This window comes from Pinus tabuliformis, chromosome 6 (assembly GCF_031772625.1).
Source record: "Pinus tabuliformis cultivar Carrire ecotype Pingquan chromosome 6, CPIR1, whole genome shotgun sequence".
Lineage (NCBI taxonomy): Eukaryota > Viridiplantae > Streptophyta > Pinopsida > Pinales > Pinaceae > Pinus > Pinus tabuliformis.
In genome coordinates, this window is record NC_142292.1 from 286,119,524 (window position 1) to 286,142,747 (window position 23,224).

The window sequence follows — 23,224 nt, forward strand, 5'->3', positions numbered from 1 at the left end:
ACATGGATCCCAAAGAAATAGCTGCAATTTTTCATTAATACTGCTACAAAATGATATATAATCAAAACATAAGCATCCCACTGAGTCCAACCCTTTACAATGAGAAAGAAAAAGAATATATAGACCTCAATTCAACCTCCTCCCATCCTTAGGGGTCGAATCCCTAATATGAGGAACTAATCCATCAAAAGCTGAACAAGAAACTGGAATCTAGGCAACCCTAACAACTTGCCTCTAAAAGGGAGGAAACTGATTCATTTGACTTCAAGATAACTTTTGATCTAATGAATCTACCCTCCAGTAACTAATATTCATCTTATTTGCATGCCTAGTCACCATTTACATCAGTAAAAGCATCATCCATGAGAGAAAACCCAAAATTTACAGTCATGGCATAGTAAAGTGAAAATTTAGCAGAAAATTGTCCTATGCACAGTGCCAGAAGGCTATGCGCAACACTTTTTGCAGGGTCATTTTGGAGGCCTTCTTGGTGTCCAAATTGAGCTCATGATAGCTCATTGGAAAACCTATCCTATCTACTTTCCAAATATGGATTTATTTTCCTATTTGGAGTTATTTTTAGCCAAAAAAAATGGATGCTCCCAATACTGCTTCTATGCACAACACCATGGTCAAAACATTGGCAGACACATGATTTTTAGGTGTTTTTGATCTTTTGGCTGATCAGTTTTGCTCCAAAAGCGTAGAAAATGAACACGGAGCATGCTTACATCATTAGGAATCCAATGGTGGTCTTCTTTTGGCCATCAGATGCACCTAGGAAAAGCGTAGTGCCAGTGGTGTTGTGCAGAGAGCCAAAATTTTTGTGTCAAAAACTGCTAAATTCTTCAAAAATGAAAAAATTATGAAAAATTACTCAAAATTTCTCAACATTTGTTGGATACCACCACCATCAAGTGTCTAGGTCAGCCAAGGAAGCTTCAGCAAGCAACCTAATCCTATCACCCTCCTTTTTTCCTTTGAGGGTTTGTTTTAGCCTTGTCTTCATTTGCTTGACTCTTATGTTACAAATCTTGTTTCGAGTCCTGTAATGGTGAGACATGTGCCTGACGATTTGATTTTCCCTATTGGCCCTTTCTAGCACTTATAAAAATGCAAATTGACCTTATGAAGCCATGTTTCTCTATCCTTTTCAATCTCCATTTCAAGCCTCTGTTCTGTAGTCAAGGTGGCTAGGGTATTTTCCTCTTGCATTATTGATTTTCCTTTGTCATCTTGCCTCTTTGCCTTGAGAAGTTCTAGCTCCATGAGGACCTATTTTTCACTTAGCTTCTTGTTCTCTTGCTCAAGGTATGAAATGACATACTTAGCTCTCGCCATGTTGTCCATCAGTGCTTGGATCTATGCATATTTTTCTTTTAAGATTATATTTTCATTTGTCACCTCATCTTGAGCCTCCAAGATGACAATCTCAATGCCATGATGAATTTGTGGCTGTTTTGGTTCAACATGTTCCATTAAATCAAATTCCCTTTCCTCTTCATCATTACGGCTTTCCTCCAACATCTTTTCCTTCCCTTTTTGCACCTGTTGTGTTGATGAAAAAGGCAAAGCCCCTTCCACCATTTGTGGAGCAAGCATTTTCCTATGAGCTGATGAAGAAGGCAAGGCCCCTTCCACATCAGGTTGAGTAAACACTTGCCTATCCACTACAAACAACTTTATAGCCCCTCTCTGATAATTCTGCCTCCCTTATGTGGTTTTCTCTGATGCTGAGGTTCATCTTCCATGCTTTCACTGCCACTATTTTGCCCCTCCTCATAATCTTTATCCTATTTATCCAAGTTTTTGAGTTTGAAGCTTTAGAAACGCTAGAGAAGGTAATCAGGAAGTGGGAGTTAGGGTGAGTAGGGATAGGGGAAGGGGAGAGGAGTTTATGTGATGTAGGAATGAGATATGTATGATGTGAGAGTGAGAAAGGGGGGTATTTTTTAGTAGGGACTATTTTGTAAGTAGGGGTTTAGGGATTTTGTTTGGGGACTAGGGTATAGGGGATAAGTGTATTTGACAGTAGGGAATAGGGAATAGGGATGATATTTAGGGATATGACAATAAGATATGGGAATGAACAGGAAAATGATAAGTAGGGAGGGTTTTTAGACAACCTAGGGTTTGAAAATTTTAATAGCGAACAAACTCAAAAATCTTGAAATGAGTGCTGGGAGGATAGCTTAGGGAGTATACTTACTTGTTTGAGGCTTTATGTAGTAAAAGGAGTGATTTGGATGCTTGTTAGGATAGTTTTGATGGTTGTTCGCGGTATCCACAGCTCCATGTATAGGTGCATAACACCCTACTGTATGCATAGCGGCGTGCGAAAATACACAGGCGCGCGGGCTCTATGCACAATGCTTTGGCTATATGCGTAGCACCCCGCTTAAATGCGCCCTCCAGCTTGCAGGTTGATTTGACTGCCTTCCCATTGTTCAAATTGAGCCCATGATAGCGCATTGGAAAGGTCTCTCTCTTGGCTACACAATGGACCTATCAAGGACTAAAAATGATCAATTATAGCCCTTGAAAAGTCAATTCTCTCAAGACTAGTCAAAATGTGCACAATGAGGGTGCAAAAATGAAGTGTTCTCTTGCAGGAAACTTTTGGAGGTCTTGCTGAACTCCAAATTGAGAACATGATAGCTCATTGGAAACATATTTCTCTCTAGTTATCATTTGACTCATCAAGCAATTCATTTGGACAATCCAGCTAGAAGAAAATTTAATTTTCCCAAAGTCACTGTAGAAGTGCAACAACTCTTTTGTAGAAACTGTATTTTTGACATGTCTCTAAAACCATGACACCTGTGTAAAATGTGAAGGACAGTTTTCATCCTTGGCCTATTATGGACAAAAACCTCTCTCACGTTTGCCAAATTCATCCCTGTTTAGTCTGAAACACAATTTAAAGAAAAATCGGCCCTTATGTGTGGTGAATGACTTGTCCCTTGGAATGAATTTTTGACAAATTATGGAGACATGTTGTTTAAAGAAAATGGCCTCATACTTGCTGATATCCCTTATGCTTGCTTTACTCAGATATCTCTCATTCCATAGCAAACCCTAGCTTAGTGGGAGAGAAATTAGGGTTTAGTGAAGGGAAAATAGGGGATTTGTAGAAATGAAGGGAAATGAAGGGGATGGGGGATTTTAAATTCTTAGGAGAATTTTGGGAGGTAGGGAGGGATGTTAGGAAATAGGGGAAAGTGGAATTTCAAATATTGAGTGAGGGTAAGGGGTCCAAAAGGGAAAAACACAGGCCTAGCCTAAAAAAAGTGTCAAATTGTAACTATAAGCTAGGGTTTGTGGGAAAATGGTGAATTTGAGAGATATAAGTGATGGGAAGTGTTTAAGAAGGTTTATGAAGGGTAAGGGAAGGTATAAGAGAATTAGGATATAAGTTTTGTTGATTTTTTGATCATGGGATTCATGGAACCAAGAAAAATTCCCTCAAAAACCTAGGAGAGGGAAATGAGCCTTCAAAGCACAACTGAGGAAAAGTTTGGAAGGAGTGAAAATAATCCTAGACCTAATACCCAGTGACCAATACTTGGAAAAATTTGGAAGGAGTGAAAACAATCCTAGACCTAATACCCACTGATCAAATTTTTACTTGAGGACTCACTGAAATGAAAAAAAATGACTTTGACACCCTAAGACCACTTTGTAAGAACATGTTTGATCACTGGTGGAAGGCTGCAAATACTGACACTAACAATATTTATATTTTTTTATTATATATGATTTTTGATAGGTAATATTATACATTTCTATTTCTTTTATTATATATCATGATGATGATTGGTCTTTAGTAAGACCATATGGCTTACTAGAATGGAAGAAGGTAAGAGCTCAAAATTAGTTAACATTTTATTTCTAGAGAAGTGAGAGGAGCATTCCTAAATGATTATAATTTAGTTGAATGTCAAGAAAGTTGCTAGCCTGACAAATTAAGAAAATTAGATAATGAAAAATTTAAGAGTACTTTTCATCTTCAACCTCAATCTTCTTACACTTACAAACTCTTTCATCCCATGGCCTTTTGGGAATTGAACAATGTAAAGTTTCAGTATGAATCTCATGATAATTAGTCCTAATATTGGTAATGTTCATTTCCTTATTAATGCTAGTGAATACAATGAGATAATTTTGTTTTTCAAGATGGTGTAATACCATAGTTTTCATTGGCTCTCTAGCCTTTTATTTAGCCATAATTTTTGGTTAAATTTGAAAATAATAACATTCTTAATATTATCATAATTTTGCAAGATGACCTCCTCTTTTATTTCCAAATAATCCATTAAAAACTAAGCATATTTATATATAAATACTATAAAAATATAACATTTCTTCTAAAATTAAAATTTTAAATAATATTTTTATAATAAAATCTATATATATATTTAATAATTTATTTAATATTTTGGTATTTATATTTTTATAACAATTAAATTTACCTTTTTTTTACCAATATAACCAATTAATATATCTCAACCTCTTTAGAAATATTTTCTTTCACATAAATTAATTATTAAATTCATGATCAATCTATAAGTGTCTAGCAATACTCCCACAAAGAAGATATTCATCAAGGTTAAACATTTCCTCGCGAATTTGAACTCATTTTTATGACATATTTATTTTAAAAAGTTTATTATGTATTATCATTTCTTCCAAAAGTTTTAACTAATAATTTTATAATAAAATATTTAATTTTTTAAATAAATATTTAATATTTTGATAATTATATTTTTATAACAATTAAATATAACAATTAATTAATACATTTCCACCTCTTTCCAAATGTTTTCTTTCACATAAATTAATTATTAAATTCACGATCATGTATGAGGGTTTAGCAAGCAATACTCCCACAAATATGTTTGATAAGCTTAATCCTTCCTCGGAATATTTGAATTCATTTTTATGACAACTTTATTTATAAAAAGGTTCATTGTGTGTGGGTTAATCAATTAATTTGAGTATAAAGGATATGATAGGTCAATAACTTACTTTTATATATATAATTTTAATATTATTTATTCTTAATTGAGTTGATTAAATTAAGATAATAAAAGTGTGGAAAAAAAAAAAATATTAAATACAAAAATTAAAAAAAAGAAGTACTTATATTTAGAATTGAAAAGATAGTTAACTTGAATTGAGTGATTGATTATTTAAATTTCAAAGAGATCTGAAGAAATGAATGTTGCCAATAAGAGGAAAAATTGAAAAGGACATTGAAGAAAGGAATGTTGCTCATGGAAAGGGAAGAAAAATTAGAAAGGGTGTTATAAAAATGTTGTTAATGGAGAAACTATAATAAGAAAAAACACTTGGATTTTAAAAATTGATTAAAAGTTTTATGAGCAAACCAAATTCCTAAACATTCTTTAAGACTTAAAGAATGAGTACAAGAATGAGCACTTTGATTAAAGGAAAATATCCAATCATATATTAAAGAGTGACAATTGCAATTAATAAAACTTAGAACAAGAGGTTTTGCGAAAGTAAAGAACATAATCATTATATCATTGTAGTGTATTTAGAAAAGCCTTGGAGTCAAATTTAATGTCGGAATGAAAGAACTATTTATATTACTCTCATTAAAATTATTTTAAATTCAGTAAAATCTAATAAATATATAAGATAATTTATTTTCAGAAAACTAACCCGTAGCTATATCATTTTTCCACAGGTTGCTTCAGTGTGATTCCAGGCTCTCAGAGTATGTTTAGTTCATTGAACAACATCTTGCACGCCTTGGAAAACAAAACTAAAGCCTCTGCAGATATCATCCACACATTCTCATCGACTTCATTATTTTATCGATTCTGAAATTGATAGTTGGCTCAAATCCCTCATCTGGTTGGCCCAACAAATGTCAACTTCCTGCTGCTTCAGACGGGAATATAAAGATAAAGAAAGTGCATTAGTATATGGGGAATTGGGAGGGGTCATAAAATTTGGGAAGGGAGAGAAGGCTTTGTACGGTAATATTGTATGGAAAAATATTATTAAGCATTCTAACTAACTAATATCAATTTTTAATTTTATGGTAGACAATATTTCAGTCACCTAACACTAAAGTTATAGTGTAAGATGGCACAAGTGGTATTAGAGGAGACTTATTCTCACAAGAAATTATATAATTATATCATAATGAATTTGAAAATAATTGGGTGGACAATATTATGAAGGAATTGTGTAATTATTTTCATCTTATTCATCTTAACCATGAACCTATCAAGTAGTTAATTTTTTGATACACTTAAAGTTATATATTTATTATATATAGGAAGAAATTTGAAGCTAATTGTGTGAACAGTATGAGGGAGATGTGTAATTCTTTCCATACTGAAATTTAAGTTAAAAATAAGACACTTGGATTGTGTACACTAACAAAGTTAAACTTGCATTTCCAACAAATGTTTGGGAAACTTGCATTTCTAACCAATGTTTGACGAATTTCACATAAAATTTAGTGCCAAAATGTAGAATAATTAGATTATTTCAGTTGCTTTAACTAGAAGATTTATTTATTTATTTGTTCACAATGTACAATATATTTTCTTTTAACACTATACAATATATACACAATTTGATATTAAAATAATCTACCTTGATTAAAATATTTTATTTATGTAATATATTGTTGACATTTTAAGTACACATTAATAACCCTATATATTGAAATAAATTACATCTTTCTCTTTGGATATATATATAATTTTCTTTTTCTTTCTTTGTGAATTATACATCTTCCAGAAACTCAAAAGTAAGTATATATATAGAGATAGATAGATAGATATTAAAATTATTATAAAATTGGTTATATTAAGTTTTGAAATAATTTATAATAGTTAATATAGTAATATTCTTTTATTCTTACTTAACTTTTTTTTTCTCCTTTTTACTAATTGTAATATCAATAATTTGTAAAAAGAAAATATAAGCTATAATAAAAACAAAAATAAATATAAATTAATTAGTTTTAGTTAAAAGCATTATAAAACATCAATATTCCCACATTAATTATGATTTCTCTATTAGTTGTTAATATTACAATCTACTCTAAAGAAGATATGGTAAACATATTTCACTTTAATAAATATTTCCATTTCTATCTTGAATAACATAATTTTAGATAAATAAAATAATTAAAAGTAATATAATATATTATCTTCCTTAAATATACTTATACTTATATATATATATATATATATATATATATATATATATATAATCATTTGCTTCTTAATAATAGGGATGTGCTTAATTCATTTAATTCTTAATGTCAAGTGATACATGATATTAAAAAATTATTAATATAATAAAAGTATTCAATGTGGGTAATAAATAAAATATTTGTTTATATAAGTTTAAGTAATGTTGATGTCTATTTAAAAATACTAACAACAAAAAAAATAGTTTATTATAGATAATGGTCCATAAATAAAACATTTGAGTGCTTTGTTAAGCAAAATATTTCAATGTTAAAAAGACTTGTAATATAGATCTATTTTAATATAGATTTATATTAATTTATATTGTTGCATCAATTTTAGCAAAAAGTTATTTATATTAGTCCATGATAGACACTTCAATTCGTAATCGCTTTGTTATGAAGTACCATGTAAATTGTGAGATTCAAGGTTCAAATAGCATAGAGCTTGTTTACCCCAAAAAGAAAATTGATTTATGTTGCTTTGTACAATTCCAATCATTGTGATATGAGTGAAAATTCTAATTATAACATTAGTGCAATTTTCTTAAAATGATAACAAAAAATATGATGAAAGATCAAAAGAACTATAATGATTGCATAGATAGGTGCTTTCTATTGCCTAGTATTGATTAATTTTAATTAAAAATATAATTGTGTCTATAGGTGCATTATACTATTAGATAGCTAATCCTTGGGGTTAAAGATTGGGTTAGTTTGTATTATGATGAGTAGTTATTGGAGTCCAAGAAGACTCAAAAACTAATTCAACCATTTCTTGTATGTATCAATATGTACACATTATACATCATTCATTTAAATCAATGTTTAATCTAGTTGATTTTGGTTTTCAACATTGTGTGTCTTATAGTGGTATCAGAGCGAAGATTTATCCATTTTGTTTGTTTTGTTGAGCCACTTGTTTTGTGTCCTTCCACAACACCCCTCTTTTCACATACTTTGAGCTTCTTTCGAGGAGTCCTTCTATGGCATTGTAAAAAATATACATGAATGATAATGTGTGGAGAGCTTGTTGCATCTTTGAATTAAAATCTAACATGGGGCAAGCAATCTCCGCTTGTGGGGAGCCTGTGGGCCTACCATTACTAGCAAAAATATATGTTGAAAGCAAGGATAGTCTTAACAAAACAATCCGTGGAAATGGTTTTGCAATTCCATCCATGTTGTAGGTGTTCAGATGAAGAAAATCAAAGCAAGCAACCATGCAAGTTTTCCAATGAGAAGCTTAGAGATTTGGGCCTATCCTTCACCCCAATGAATAAGTGTTTAGCCGATATGATTGTCAGCTTACAACAGAAGGGATTTCTTCAATAGATCCTACAAGATTTAACCCTTTGGAAAATGTGATATACATTTTTGGTATTGATGGTAACATGGATGACCATTCTATAGTAAGGGAACATATGTTTCAGTTTATCTTATTACTACTTCTACTCCAATGGAGATTATGGTTTTCCATGAAGAGAATAGGGCATGGGAGAAGGGTTGTTTGAGTGATTCCCCTGGTATTGATTCAAATGTTCTATGTATGATTTTTAGGAGGGTTAAAGGTTTTTCTGATGGCCTCCCTCTACACCCTTCACACGAATATAACTAGTGTATGGCATTGCTCAATTTTTGCTTCACAAGGTAATGTGACAACCATACCCTTCTTTTTGCACTTTGAATCCTATACATCTTATTGTCACAATGAAAGCCATGATGTGGATGCACGGGATGAAGACAATGGGTGCAATTTTTCTCTCTGATAGAGGATATGATACCTAAAGGCAAAGAAGACATGGATTTTTTTCGTAGGGCCTTGTTGCTTTTGGCTATGCTCTGAACTCCAGAAAGTACTCTCTACTACCATTCTATCTGGAGTTCACCAAAATTCCCGTCAAGACTAGGTACATGTTTGAAACTCTTACATACAAGTTTGAAAAAGAAGGTAATCAATCAGTAACAATTTTTGGTTATTGTGTTCATCGTTTCTGTTCATATTCTCAATTTGATTTCATTTTTCTCTCTCTTTTTTTTTTTTTTCATAATTCTCTGGCTTTACAACTACTCTAGATGTATCTCTTCATACGAATTTTGCCATGACTTGCCATTCTTCCCATCAACTCGCTTGCTTAAGAAGCTGAAATGGCCTTGTGGGGCTATGTAACACCTATACCTTACTGTTGAACAAAGACCCATTTAAGGTTGCATTTGTTTTAGACATAGTGATTCAAATATTTTATATATGTTGAATCTTGGAAAAATATGAGAAGAAATTTATAGGAAATTTTAACTTCTTTTTAATTGTTGATTTTGAACTATTTAGGAAATTTTGAAGTCTTTAAAAAAGCTAGATATGTATAATTTCTTTGTGATAAAAAATTTCATTACTAAGAATAATTTATGACTTAAAAATGGATATGAAAATTGTGTTTAAAATTTACATGATTGTATAGGTTGATTTTTGGAAAAATTGCATTCATATACTAAGAAGTTGAGGTTTTTATCCAAAATTTTAAGTCATTTTAATTGTTGATTTTGAACTATTTTGAAAATTTTGGAATCTTAAAAAATTTGAATATCTACATTCTCCTTCTGCTAACACATTTCGTTACTAAGAACAAATTATGCATTTTTCATTATTAAGAGGAATTATGCATTAAAAATGGATTTGAAATTTTTTCCGCTGGTTCTCAGTATAAGAAATGGATACGATTTTTCAAAATAAACCCATACATTATGTATTAGGTGAGTGAATTAATAATGTAATTGCGATGGATTCTGGGGTTAACCAAGACGTATAAAAAATTAACTCAGGCATATGTGGATGTGAGGGACATGGAAAAGGTTCACATTTTGGTGTATGAAACACCTTCTGCATGTGGCCAAAGATATCTGTGTGCGGAATTGAACTTCCACAGAGGAGACTGAATTGTTCCCACGCTATCCAATTTTGACAATGTACGCAACTAGTCATATATTTTTTTATATATCTTCTAAAATTCTATCTGTGGTATAATTCTAAATTGATGAATAAATTTCATCCATGTTGTATGTGTTTAGATGGAGAAAATCGAAGAAAGCATCCATACAAGTTTTCCGATCAGAAGCTCAGAGATTTGGGCCTATCCTTCACCCCAGTGAAGAAGTGTTTAGCCGATACGGTGGTCAAGTTACAAAAACAAAAGGATTTCTTCAATAGATCCTACAAGGTTTAAGCCTTTGGGAAATGAGATCAACATGTTTGGTATTGATGGTAACATGGATGACCATTTTGCGGTGAGGGAACATATGTTTCAATTTATCTTATTACTACTTCTGCTCCAATGGAGCCTATTCTTTGCCATGAAGAGAATAGAGCATAGGAGAAGGGTTATTTGATTGATTCCCCTGGTAGTGATTCAAAATGTTCTATGTATGATTTCTATGAGTGTTAAAGATTTTTCTGATGGCCTACCTCCCCACCCTCTGAAGCAATATAACTACTGTAAGGAATTGTTGAATTTCTTCTGGATCATGTCATATTAGTAGATTCACTGAATTCACAAGTAGTAAATCTCGTTGATAAAAAATTTGCTAACATCCCATGTAAATATCCTGAGCCAAAATATAAACACTAATGTGTAATAAGTATGGATTAGCTCAAAACAAAAAACTACTGAAAGATTATTTTTATTTATGAAGTAGTGGAAAGATTCCATCTTACTTGGCTTCACAATTTCAAGATTTTTTTAGGTTTACATATTCTTTAATACGTTTCTTTTGAGATCCTCTTCCCAAACCTGTTACAAGCAAGGTTTATGCATTTCCTCAAAGATTCTACCAATTGTTAGTATCAAAATGAATACCAATTGTTAGTACCAAATGAATGAGAAATCAATGATATCTAGAAAATGTAAATTGCATCAAATCTACCAGGATCAATTCAAACAAGAAGAAATTGACATTGTTCAAGGGTAGTTTTTTTAGCATGGGATTTACTTCATTTAGAAAGAAATATTTTGAGTTGAACTGGTAAGCTATGATCCTCAATTTGATGAGTTCATAGTTACAGGACCATCAACTTTTCCTTACAAAGGATTTCTTTCAATTTATGTAACAAATAAAATGGTGTATTCAATAGAAACCCATAAAAAAAAAAGTCCCAAGCAACTCTACCCCTTCATTACCATATTACAATTATGAGTCTTTTTGCTATCTTGTATATGAACTTTGAAGTTCCATTACACCTTCTATCCTTGAATTTGCACTCAACCAACATGAATTTCATCTCCATGATAGGAACTGGTGCCTTCTTTGTTGCATGCCAGCGAGAGAATACTAGTGACTCCAAGGTTCAACATAATTCCCTAGACTGTTCATCCATTCTAACAGTGATTCATGCACTTTAGGCTTGGAATAAGTTTGGATGTCACTAGCTATAATTTTTTTTGAAAAGAAAAATTTGTAAAGATGATACTTTAACTATAATGCTCTGTTTCCGGCACAAGGTAATTCTCTGGATTTTACAAAGTGAAAACTTATTTTAAACATGTTTCCTTCTTTGTCATAATGATCTTGTGTGAGATTTTCTCAAATTTGTGCTGGTATTATATGGAATCTTTTGGTCAACTTTGGATTTTGTTTAACATGTTTCATATCATATGAAATCCTGTGTGCAATTGTGGATCTAATATGTTTGAATTTATGTGAAATCTTATGAGCAAATGAGTTTATGTAGTAGTTGGAACTATGATGGGAGTAGGATATCAAATACATTAATTTTTTGTTTTGGTGATAATATCTCCAACATGCAACTAATTAATCTTTCCTCTTTTTAATTTGGGAGTAGGAGATGGAGTCCATGTTTAATTGAAATTACTGTTAAAAATTAAATCCTTCTTCCAAATTTATAATTTTGAAAGCTTTACCGCACGTCTATAAAACCTCTTATTAAAAGGATCAATGACATGATGTTTCTAGCCTTATGGTCAATGTGCGACATTTTCTAGTTGTAAAATAGAGGACAGTAGTAAGTAAACATATCCAACCATCATACAACGTACCAAACACTTAATACAAACTGCACTTGAAAATGCACCAAGCAAATTAGAAATGGAATATAGAGAAACATATTTATTATTTAACATGAAGATGTATAACAATCATCTTTCTTTCAAGAATGAATATTGGTACCTGATAATTTTGAACCAACTATTTTAGATGGTTTCATGTAATCTGTGAAGGGAAGACAATTTATTTCCTTGTAACATGAGCATCAATTTTTAGTTTTTAAAAATCACGTCAATAGGTGTTGCGTAGGTTTGCAAATATAATTTCTTCCAGCCATTGAAATTTATTATTGCAAATACAAATTTTTCCTTTAATATTTTCATCTACAACTCATTATTATTACATTGTCAATTAAAGGTGATATGAGATTACTTGTGCTATGAAAGCTTTGATTTTAATCACAATATGGAGGCACTTTATAAATGTATCTTCTTCCCTTGAATTTTGTAGTGAACTTAAGTAATGTAAATATATAATAAAAAAAATTTATGTAATAAAATGTTTCTAATGCTTTCAATGTGAACCTTCTAGGATTCACTTCCATTTTCCCTTCCATTTACCTAGTGGTGGTAGCATGGAAACAATGTGCATGCACCACAAAAAAGGACACACCACTATTGGTCTCTGTAGTTGGAAGGTACATACTAAAGACATTTTGAAGAAGCATGCATTATCAGCATACTTTAGGAAATACAAAGATTGATGGGATTCCTCAAACGATCGTCCTTCCTAATTGTTGTAGCTCAATTTTCGAAATTTAAATTTATTTTTTCTCACACCCACTCAATAAACAAAATTGCATAAAAATTTTACTTCTATCTTTTATGTTACTATTTCCTACACTACTTACTTAAGGTGTTTCCTTTGCAACTTGTGGTGCAATTTCTAGTTTATATCATTCCAGAATCAACATGTTTGTGTGGAAGTAGGCAGAGCTAGAAAGGTGAAAATGAAAAGAGAAAGAGGTAGAGCTACAAAGGTGAAAGTGAACAGAGAAGAAGCAGAGCTAGAAATGTGAAAGTGAATAGAGAAAGAAATAGATAACACCAAAGTTAATAGGATAAAAAGATGGTGAGTATCAAGTGCATGGAAACTGTGTAAAAATTGTGATTAAAGAAAATATTTCTCATTTATTTTATTATATTTAAGAAAAAGAAAACGGTTAAAGAAAGAGAAAAAATGAGATTTGAACCTAGTTCTCTATTGGATTATTGTTGAAGCCCATGATCAAATCACTAAGCCAATTTTTATTTAAACTAAAATAAAAAGGGGATTTATATTTTCTTTTAGAAGAGTACATATTTGAAAATTTGAAAAGGATTTGTTTGAAGAAACTTTTGGTTGCTTGGTATATGAAAGAATTGACTATGCGAGTTCATGTGTATTTCAAGTGAAGTTTAAATTATAAATTTTTTTTATTATAAAATCAAGGAAAGAAAAGACATTATGGTTAGAAGAGCTCATTTGGTATATAGAATATCACAAGGTCATAAGGTCAATTTTTTGTGAAGACAATTTTGGAAGATATTTTTCTGGAAGTTGTCATAAGAATATGACATTTTGTATGCCACAATTTCACTTTTATTTGAGCATGTCATATTTTTTATCTAATAAAATTTTGATAAAATTACTTTGTAAAATGGGTGCTTTTTTAGTTGAACCCAACACCCATGGTTCAAATTAAAAATATATTGAAAATTTTAAACAATATCATTAGTTCTACTACTAATGGAAGTTTAAATGTGAGCAAAGTAAGCCTTGTTGATATTAGAGTAAATTTACATGATGCATTGGAGACAGTTAAATTTCTCGAGATAGAGTCTCAAGTACATCAAGACGATCCTAATTCCAAATAGCAGTCAAAGAGTAATGAAGATGTAGTGGAAAGTCATGTTCAGGAAAGTGTATTCTAGAGTCATTTTCATATACATGTATAGCCTATCATTCCAAATTTTTTTATAAGACCGTGGGAAAAAAATTACACATAACAAACACATAACTGGTTTGGAGTATAACAAAGATGCCTTGGATGTATCTTTTCATAGTGCTAGATTTCTGGATGGTGTTGTTCGAGAAAAAATTGATCAGTGTCAACATTGTGATAAAATTGCACATGTGAAGAATCAGTGTTCTGATCCTTACTCATGTGAGAATTGTGGAAAGTGAAAACACCATTCACATAGATGTTCCAAAAAGAAGACTACTGCAAGAGAGAAACTAAATTTTTGATGGATTTCTTCTTGGGTTTGGATCAAAGCAACCAAGAATATCTATAGGTCATACTACATGATATGTTCAAGACTATTGACCAACCTTGAAGTGATGAAGAATACTTCATCTTCTCACCATGTATTTGACAAGGGGGGAATTGATAGAGTTATGACGGTCTGCTAAATGTTCAAAGGTGTAAAGTGAGCCTAAGTTAGAGATCCACTTAACCACAACATGTGCCAGTTAGAACTAGAGTTGTATCCATAGAGACTTCATTTTTGGTTGAATGAGTAGTTTGTGAACGAGCACTTCTAGATTCAGAATTGATCAAGAAACTACATTGATTGTTCCATAGTTTTTGGTCACCTTAAAACCACATTTTTTGTTATTCTGAGAATTGTTATGAAGGTTCTAGAGTTGTTGTTGGATGAGACTTTGAGTTCTCCCATATTGGTTTGTGGTCATCCTTAAAAACCATTTCTTGAGAGACATTCAACTCTTGGCTGGGATGCATTTTTTCATTTTGAGCTCTCTTTCTTGGACTTTGGTACATCCTTTCGGGTTAAGGGGGGAATGTTAGACAAATAATCCTCGGGGTTAAAGATTCAGTTAGTTTGTATTTTGGTGAGTAGTTAGTGGAGTCCAGGACAGTTCTTGTATGTATTAATATGTACACATTGTACATCATTCATAGATATCTATATGTAATATAATTGATTTTGGTTTCCAATATCGTGTGTTTTACATATACAACTCTATATGAAGGAGATGTGTAATTTTCTCAACCTCCAGATGGAATGCGCCCATTTTAAAATAAAAATAAATATTTTCTAAATACATATTCTTGAATATACATGTTTGGTTAGTTTTAATTAAAAACATTACAAAAAATCAATAATCCTAGTTTGTTTTTAGTATTACAACTTAATATGAAGGAGATGTTGTAAAAATATTTCACTCTCATCTTCAACCATAAATAAAATATTTATAGTTTTATATAAACTTTAATGAAAGATAAATATATCAAAAATTAAAAAATATTATATTTTCACTTTGAGTGTGTAACATGTATAATTCTTATATACACAAAGAGAGTGTGCATTCAAAAAAAATATTTTAATGTTGACCATAGTAAAGAAAAGATGTAATTAAAAGTTAAAAAATTTGTTTACTTCCTAAAAAGGAGTAATAAAAATAAGTTAAGTAATTCATTCAATTTTTAATATAAATTTAATATATTAAATTTAAAAGGTACTAATAATATTAATAATAAATCATGGTTGGTCATAAATAAAATATTTAATTATGTAGGGTTTAGTAATATTGAAGTGTATTTAAAAACATATTGATGATGATGATGGTGGTGGTTAATGTCCACTGAGGCCAAATTGGTTTATCGGACCTATAATTTCCTTAGTTCTGTATTGTCTGGCTTCTCATCTTTCTTGGCGAGATTGGTGCTGTAGCTTTGTTTTTTTCAAACTTCCTTTAGCTTGCATCTCCTTCATCTCTTATGGTTCTTGGGACATTGGTGTCTTAGCAATTTAATATGAAATAGAAAATTTCAATGACTATGTTAAGTGAAATAAAGATGTGTATATATTATATAAAACAATTGGAAAAAGTCATAAATAGAATATTTAAATATGTAGGGTTAATATTAATAATAAATCATTGTTGATCATAAATAAAATATTTAAATATCTATGGTTTAGTAATAGTGAAGTGTATTTAAAAACACACTAATAACAAGAAGATTATTTTAATATGAAATAGAAAATTTCGATGACTATATTAAGTGAAAAAAATGTGTATATATTATATAAAACAATAGGAAAAACTCATAAATAAAATATTTAAATATGTAGGGTTGATATTAATAATAAATTATTGTTGGTAAATAAAATATTTAAATATGTAGGGTTTAGTAATATTGAAGTGTATTTAAAAACATATTAATAACAAGAAGAGTATTTTAATATGAAATGGAATATTCCAATGAATATGTTAAGTGAAAGAAGATGTGTATATATTATATAAAACAACTGGAAAAATAAAATTCATGTGGCTTAACTGCTCTACTTTTTTGTGGTTTTTTAAACAATTTTGTGAGAAAGCAAAGTTTTGATGGAATTTAAAGTCTAAGTTGTGTAGTTTACAAAATTTAAATTCCCAAGGGGATTTTCAAGGCGCTGAATTATTTATTTATTCAAAAATGTCATAGATCTATCTATATATATATTCTAGAAGCATCTTAATCAAATCTTTTGAATGAAAATTACTTTTCAAATTTTGGGTTTTAAAAGCCGTTTGCACCTCAAAATATTTGATCCGTGTTGGAGTTTGCTAGATCAATGGTATAGATCCATATTAACTTGAAAAATTTGATTCCTCTCCTCTTAATAGACCCATACTTATAATGAATTTATACTGGTTATATATATATATATATATATATATATATATATATATATGCTCTGATAGATAGGCTACCAATCATTGCCATGCACGTCCATGAAAGTCACACATGTTAGCTCAAAGGATCATGCAACGTCCCAGAACTTATAGAAAGGAGGCTAAATATATCTAATGCCGGGCATTTTTCCTTGATTTTTTTTTATATTTTTCTCTATGATATACATAGTATTGATGATATTTATAAATCGATAAATAGATATACAAATTTAGAAGAAAAAATTATTGTAAATATTGATTTTTTTATATGCTTATTAATTAAATTTAAATATGAAGTTCTAAAATAAAATGAGTAAAAATATGAATCATTATTTTTTTATATATATATGAGAAAATATAATTAAAAAATTATATAAAAACTTAATATTTTTAATTAAAAAATTATAATTAAAAACAAAATATTTCCATATATATAGATATGGAATGTTTTGTTTTTAATTAAAATAATTAAATTTTTATATGTTTTTTTTTTTTAATTATATTATCTCAAATATCATAACTATGAACTTGAGTTATTATTATTTAAATTTATTTTATTCTTATATGTATATTATGATTTTTTTGAAATGTTTTTTATAATTTTATTAATAAAAAATAAAACATAACAAAATGAATTTAATTGATTTATTATTATTATTATTATTATTTTAATTGAGTATATGTTATGTTTCATTATGAATAATTTATGATTTAATGCTTCTTTTTAAAGACAATACAATATCTCTCCCCTTACTGAGCCTATATTTAAATATTTATACTAATTTATGGATACTACAATATACCCCAATATTGGACTATGGAGCATCTCTCTGTGCAACAAAGAAAACAAGGAGTGGAGATTCTTGATATTTTATAATCATTTTAATTAAAACTAACCAAAAGGACACCCTTTTTCTTTTCTTTTATTTTATTTTAAAAGGACACATGTTAACTTTAAGTTGAGCAAGGAATGAATGACACATCTCCTTGAAAACTAAACTTTAGAATGTGTCTCTCACTACATTAAATCAATGTGAAAGTGTTGTGGTAAAAATATTTCACTCTCACTCTCAAGTAAAATATTTTGATTTCCATGTGAAATAACATAATTTTATACCATCTTTAAAGAGATAAATTAATTATTTTGACTCTTGAGGGTGAGGAATATATGTCATTCTTATTTTATATATATAATCATAAAAATTTTCAATTTCCATAGAGAAAAAATATTTGAAAATAAAAAATTCAATAAGAGAAAAATGTGTAATTCACTCCATTCCTAACATGAAACTAATACTTTATATTTAAAAAATATTAATAATAACAAAAATATTCAATACAGGTAATAAAAAAATACTTCAATATGTCTACTTAAATAATATTAACTTGTATTTAAATGTATAATAATAACAAAAAGATATTTCAATGTTCATATTGTAGTGAGCAAATAATTTTTTTTTAATGACCATGTTAGTAAAATATTTCAATGTTAGTTCTATATATATATAGCAATTGGAAAAAATGAAATCTTATTCTTAAAATGTTTTAAGTAGATTTATTATCCTACATTTTGACACCTTTTTGGTAAGGTCAATTTTCTCTGAAATCCAACAAATGTTTGTTGGAATTGCAAGTTTGGCCAATAACAATTTCAAGGAGTTGAGTCCATTTATGGATTCGAATATATATATATATATATATATATATATATATATATATATCAAGAGAGAGAGAGAGAGAGAGTGTTTTAGAGGGATTAAATTTCTCTTAACAGCCCATCCAACTTCCCTCCCATTTTCGAGATGATATGGGCCCCTCTCTTTTTATTTGTATTTTTCTTTTGATTTTGAATTTTTGAAGTATTGATCCAAATATAAACTTTAATAAGACATTATGTTTGTGATTGACACATTACCTTAATCAAAATTTGATGCTTATTTTCATATATTGATTTTGGTCATTTATTTGGATTCTGTAGCAACAATGTAGCCTATGTTCTTATATTATCCTATGTCGTTACGCATTTTAATAACACGGTGTAGAAATTCCCACTGTAGATCAACATATTATGCAATATCCTAAAGCAAAATACAAGATCTACTTCTACAACAACCTTTGCAGAAGCTTAATTGAATTGAGCAAGATCTATGAGAACACATATAACTGAGAATGAGAAATCAATCACACATAACATAGAAGAATACTTTGGGGAAAGCCTCAGCTAAAAACCTCGATCTCTGTATTATTATACAAGTGGAAATATGTCTGGATTACACAAAGCTTTAGCTCACAAGCTATCCAACTCTCAGTACAATCCCTCTACTGCTCATAGACAGTCAAAGGCTTCTCACAAACCTTATCCTCTGCCCTCCAAGCCTCCTATTTCCTTACACAGTTTCTCCTGGGTCCTCAAGCTGCCACCTGTGTGTAATAATCCCTCACACACTACTCTGACCTCTGAAATAACTACACAAAACTAAAGGAGATAGTTCCTTCTACATGGATGAGTTTCCTATATAGGAAAATTCCTCCAACTGATAGTACACTGTCCCATCCTCTGATCTCAACTGGGTCTTTGACTGAACTGACATGCATGAGTTATTTATGAGAGAATATTCAGTTAGCTGAAGTGCAGCAGTTACATGCATGCATGCATTAACTAACTAAACTCACAATTAATTCAACAAACTGTTTGAATTAATCTAACTGGACTTGACTCAGTTAACTGAGCCAAGTAATTACAACTCAAATTACAACTCATCCTTATCTCTTTATCTAAGGGATAGATTCCTCAATCAATGGAGAAACTATTGCATGTCCCCACATAGACTTCATGTTTGATTTTCTACAACTAATTAACTCATGGTGAATTAATTAATTATTTCACAAACAACTACTAAGATCAAATTCAAATTTTACTTCTCTATTTTAGTTCAGGGAATAACTAAAATACGAATCCATCCCAAAATTCTATTTATAGAAATGCTATTTTTAACACTTCCATTTTTCATTTTTTGTTGCTATGTGCAACACTAGTACCCAAACTGCTATTTATAGCAATGCTATTTTTAGCATTTCTTGTTGCCATTTCCAACACTTGGCAAATTTCAACAATGAAAGTCTAGATTCTAATTTGTGTACATATATTCATATTAATCATGTTGCATTTCAGATCGTTTCATGAATATTCATTAACTTTCTATCTTGTAACAATATTAATTTATTAAAGGTTCTATTATCATATATTATGGTGTTAATATTTTTGTGAGTTTCATTGATTGCCCTTTATACAATGTATAGGACTACTGTTTTGGAAAATAATTTAAATGTTGAAATGATCCTTTCCAATAGTTTTTAGGATGCACATGTCATATTGTTGGTATTTTTTTATAGAAGGACTAATGTTGTAGGTTGTGTTATAACTTGATAATCCGTTTGATCCGAAGGTTTTTTTCACCATTCAAAATTTGATCATATTATGACTTTGGGATTAGAAAACTTTTGATGATATTACACTTCCAACTATGGTTTAATTTATATCACCTTTAATGATATAACATATGGCTCCATGTATAATTTAATTTTTATAATGAAGGTTTCCCAACTTTTCGTGCTTGAAACGATATATGGCGGTGCAAAAATGATTAAGTGGGATTTTTTTTATAACATGGTACTCTATATTTGACATGGTAGTCATAATTCATGCCACTTGCTTACCTTTGAGATTGTGGTCATAAGTCAAATCCCAAGGTCGTAATACCCTCCATTCGTAATGATTATTATGTGGTTCATTTTGGAAACTATATATACTAGCCAACCAATTCATGCCATAAGGTTTATCTCCTATATTTTCTCTAGTCTCGTCTCCTTTTCCAACCTTCCTATTTGCTCAACATACTATATAGGTTTCAAAATTTTATTCACTTGTTCTTACTCCTGTCAAGCTCAAATCCATCCAGAACTATACTAGGGTTTTAGCTATGCCACGAGTAATTAGACTTGATTTGGTGAGAAGTGCTCTTGTTGAGGTCTATGATGAATGTATGCCACTCTTTTAACAATTTGGATGGTGGAAATTTATCTAGCTTTTCCAAGGGTTTAACAAAGTGGTGAAGGCTTTCGCTTCAACGTGCAATGAGAAACAGGTGAAGCTTGGTGATATGGAAATGTTGGTCAATGTTGATTCTATTGTTGAAGTCACCTGTCTCGCCATAGAAACTTAATTTTGGTTTAATAATTGTCCTCTTCGTGGCATCAAGTGGTGGAAATTTCTAGCACATAAGGATTATGCCTATGATGTGAAGGTATGTTGGTATCCTATATGAAACTGAAATGGAGGGATTTGTTTTATTTTTTACATCACTATATAACTTGTGAGGTTCGTTATGCTCTTGTTTTTTTATACCATACCCATCTATTGATGGTTTATATTCATTATAAGATTAATTTTCCTTATTTCTTGTAGAATATCCTAGCCAAAATGGAAATGGTGTACTAGTAAGAGCGTCTAAACCCTAAAAGGCCATTATTTCACCAAGGTTTGATGTGTATTTTAGTGAAACATCATTTATCTAAGATTTCCCATGAATGAGAAACTTTCCTTCTTCAGAATGGTTACCAAGAACTCCTAGCTTCTCACCAACCTAGTGTGGCACCAAGGGTTTCACAAAATCCTCTGTCTCCTAACTTGCCTTCATATGATTATGGTGCCATTTAGGAAAATGAGGCTGAGCAATCTATTTATGAGGAACAATTTGATTTTTCTGATAATGACAGGGTTGAAAAACGTGATACTAGCAGTAGGGTTAAAGACACCGCGTTTCATCACACATAATTGAAAACATAATCTAAGAAATGGGAGGAGAAGTCAAATTTATTGGACTACAACGCTCGCACAAAACTTGCACATGAAGAGCCAAAATGTTAGTTTGATCAAATTATTCAGTCTAAAGTTAAAATTAAAAAGTGAGGAAGGAAAATATTTAGGTTGAGATGTAATAGTTGAAATAAATCCCCAATCAAAGAAGTGTTTGTGGATCTAGAAACACTTACTGAGCGTGTACCAAAAAAGACCAAACTCGAGACTTAGGATAGTTTTGATTTCCCAAATGGTAGAGGAAATGCTCATGATTTCGATAGTATTTCTAGGAAAAGTTCTCATAATGATGTCGGTTCATATGAAAACCTATCAAATATGTATTGGCATTAGCAATTTTTATTCACTATGCGTCATTTTAACAATTGTATCAACGAGTTATTACATGAAAATGAACAACTCAGATCATTGATTCAAGCTAGGAAAAAGAAAAAGAAAAATGAATAGAAATCGTTCAGTTTGGAAAGGAAATCAAAACCTGCTGATACATATATTATTCTTAAATCGTCTCAGTTAAAAGTGATTACCTCTCTATATTTAGATGACTGGAGTCATACTAATTAAATTTTCTTATTGTTAAGCTATTTTTTAGCTTTGAAGGTCTGCAGGTATGCTCTCATTATGATTTTTATTAATAAAATTAAAAGGCTGTTACAAAAGCTAAGATTATGTAACAACACTCTTTTGTTAACAATATCAATTATTGATCTTTCCTCTTTTTGAATTATAGCATATCTCCATATTGGCTAGAATAATATTCTTGGTTTGGATGGGAACAAATCACTCTAGATATACATGTGGTCATATACTCACGGTCTTCACAAATCTAGATATGGATTTGTGTTAGTTCCTTTTCTTATTTCTTTTTATGAGTTAAGATACCACCAACAAGACAATATGTATTTAAAAAGAAACATAGTTTGGATTTTATAGTTTTAATTTAGACATGGCTAGTGGAGATACTCTTATATAAACTTCTAGCTTTGAAAGGAAATGAGAGGGGGGATTTTGGAGAAAGGAAATGTTGGTTAATTTTGTGAATGTGAAATATCATTATTAATAATTATAAGTTTATGGAATTGGTTTGATACAGTGACATATTCTTAAATTTTTTGTATAATTAGAATTCTCAACCTTTAAAAGGTAGAAGTTTGTTGTTTTGTAATCTAATTCCATAAACAACAAAAAATATCATTTCATTTATTTTCTAATTTACATTTGCTAGGGTTATTTTTATTATCTTCTTGATCTTGTATAATTAGAATTATCAACCTTTAAAAGATAGAATTTTGTTGCTTTGTGATCTAATTCCATAAACAACAAAACAATATCTATTTCATTTCTTTTTTAATTTACATTAATTCAATTTTTATTTATTTATTTATTTA